We start from the raw sequence: 3,275 nt of genomic DNA on the forward strand, positions 1-3,275 counted from the left end.
TTTTGCACCTGATGGAACCCACAGCGGAACTGCCTTGAGCCGGCTCCTCTCCTTTCCTTTCCACCTTCGGTCCTGGATGGGCCAGAGACCATGCACAGGAGGTGCCATTGGTCACCTGTTGCCCCCTGTCTACCTGCAATGCTCCTGGTAGGAAGATGCTGCAGAACAGTGATTTGTCCCATGATTGTCACTGTGTGAGATCATCCCATCATGAGAAAATGACCATGGATTCAAAGAGATATCAACCGCAGAAGCACTTCCCCCAGCATCAGTGCAGGAGGGTAGATGATGGAAGGCACAGCATGGCCAGGACTCTAGGGACCCTGCAGGACTCTGCTGCCCTGGATGCCTATAGCAGGCAGCTGCATGCGGCCCAGTGTGCCAACAGCGCCCTCCTACGAAACCTTTCCCCCTGTCTGCCCATGCAGACCACACAGATGCTGTGTCAGTGAGTAAATCAGCACCGCACACTTGGTTTTCCTGATGAGACTTGGCCTTCATTACTTCCCCAAGTGCAGCACGTGCTGCAAGCCTCAGCCAGCAGGGCCGGCGGGAGAGGTGGGCGGTCGCACTCACCAGGTCTGTCTCTTCTTCTCCTGACCCTCCTGACTCTGGGGCCTCCACCTGCATTCTAGCCCCACGGTACAAAACAGCCAAGAAGCTAAATGACCCACATCACTGGCCTACACCGCAACTACCAGCTGCCCAACAATGACCACCGCCTTAATAGCCAGCCTACATGGGGCGGGTCTGGCAGCACTGGTCCTGCCCCAGGGCAGGAAGGATTGGCCTGAGGTTCCCCCGCTGGGCGGAGCCTGAGCTGTCCTGCAGCAGATTCTGGAAGCAAGAGAGCTGCTGATGGCTGAGGCCCTGGCTCAGAGCACACTTAGTGAGACCCCATGCCCAGCAAGGGCGCTGGGGCCCTGGACTTTCCAAGGCTGCAGTCCTAGGGTGGAGGCTGACTCGGCCCTCCTTCCCCAGCCCTGCCCACAGGTGGAGCGGGGTTCCCACGGGGCATCTTCCTTCATGGGAGCATGGGTGAACCCCAAATGCCGCGACTCCCAGTTCTGAGTGCTGGCCCGCAGCCTTCCGGGAGGGAGTAGGATACAGAGACTTTGTGGGGAGGTGACACTTGAGCTGGGCCTGTATTTTGGGTTTGCTCTGGATGCACAACCCAGTGCGCCTGGACCTGCGGGTCTGCTGCAGGCCTCCTGGAGGCTCTGGGAGCCGGGCGTCCTGGTGGCAAGGGCAGGAGGGCGGGAGGTCGAGGCGCTGAGCTCCCGCTGGGTGCACCAGGCACTTTGGAGCTGTTCAGAGTAAGGAGTTGAGGTCACCTCCTGAACCACTGCTGGTCCCAAACTCCTGGTTTGGGATTTGCCAGAACCCTGAAGTAGGGGTGTGGTGGGGGTGGTAGTGGTTGGCTTCAATGCACTGTATTTGTGAATTCTTCAAACACAGCTTCTCCCTACTCCTGCAGGCTTTCAGGTGATTGACGAGGACAGAGTCCCTCCACTGCAAAGTGACTGAAGTTTGGAAACTACGTCCAGAACTTCACAGTGTGTATTCAGGTGGTCATCCTTCAGGCCTGCAGGTGGACAGCAAGAGCAACAGTAAGATATTAATTACTGTAGATACTCTCCTTTCTTTCCAGTAGACCCACCAAAAGAGAATGGGAGATGAGTACTTGAACGTTGGAACCAGTCAGCATGCTAGGGTGAGCTGCCAGTACTTGGAGCTCAGGAGTGGACATGGAGAGCAAAACATGCGTTGTTACTAAAGAGGACAGTTAGGCATTTTACTGTGAAAAGGGAAATCATTTAGATGTGAGCAAGACACCTTAAGTAAATGTCTGTATATTTATTTTTGTTTATTTGCAAGGCAGAGAGAGCCCTTCCATTTACTGCTCATTCCTCAAATGTCTGCACCAACCAGAGCTGGGTCAGGCTGAAGCCAGGAACTCAGTGTGGGTCCCCCACACAGGTGGCAGGGACTCAAGTACTTGAACCATCAGCTGCTGCCTCCCAGGGTTCTGTTAGCAGGAAGCCAGAAGCAGAAGCAGGGCTAGGGCTTGAGGCCTGGGCATTCTGACTGGGATGTGGAAGGCTTTACCACTATGACAAACACATGCTCCAGTAAGGTGTTTCAACACGTTTGCAAAATGTAAGAATGTGGTTTTAAATATATGCTCTTCATCTTAAAAATTTGCATAATCTTATATTCAGTTTCATGATTCAATACTTATTATTAAATACAAGTAACATTTAGATACATGCTTTACTCACCAATACAAACCTCAGTAACTTTTTCACTTTGAACCTTGAATATTAGCATTCATTCAGACTGAAGTTCACTCATAAGCTGCGAATTCTGACAAAGAGACAGTAGGGAAAAAATCTAGATGTGTATCTGATACCTAAGAAGGTTCTGAACCTGATTGACAGAATCTGAGTAACTGTTCGGAGAGTCACTTCATACCTCTCCCCTCTGTAATGAGAAGACTGTGTCCTTTGGCCACTTTCACATGATGTTATGTAAATTTTACCTGAAAAGCCTTTTATAAATTCTGAAGTACCATACAGAAGCATATTATGCATTTCCATATGTGTGAAAAAAGGCAATGTCAAAGGCACAGCTATTCCAGAGAGAAGTTAGGAGGATTAGCTCAGTTTTTAAGTGTGCAAGTACCATTAAATATCAACATATTTAAAATAGATTTATATATAGAGTGTGGAGTTCATGATAGATATTGAATAAATGCACTCTGGATAATAAGCAAATATCAGAAATAATGCCACACCCATCAGTGTTTAAACTCTTCAGACAGCTCCGTGCCAGGGAAGTGCAGTGATCCCTGTAAATTAACAAAAATCAATCTGTGTATACCCATGGAAGCCACTGATTTATATGCAGCCTATACTAGAGGTTTTTGTGTTTAGTTAAATTACTTGATTTTTTAATGAATGCTTTCAGACTGATACCTGATGCTGAGTGGCAGACAATTTTTTCTGAAAAGTATGTGGTTGAGAAATATAAATATAAATCAGTTTATAATTTTTGTGTCTGAATATTTTTATGCATTGAGACAGTACCTGCAATAATCAGAAGACTTTTCCTCAAAAAGTTGCTACATTGATGCATCTTCATTTATGTATGTAATGTATGTTTAGGTAAAAGGAAGAGAGAGAGAGAGAGAGAGAGAGATCTATCTTTCATCTGCTGGCTCAGTTCCAGATGGCCACAATAGCTGGGGTGAGCCAGGCCGAAGCCAGGACCCT

The sequence above is a fragment of the Oryctolagus cuniculus genome, unplaced genomic scaffold (assembly GCF_964237555.1).
Source record: "Oryctolagus cuniculus unplaced genomic scaffold, mOryCun1.1 SCAFFOLD_66, whole genome shotgun sequence".
Lineage (NCBI taxonomy): Eukaryota > Metazoa > Chordata > Mammalia > Lagomorpha > Leporidae > Oryctolagus > Oryctolagus cuniculus.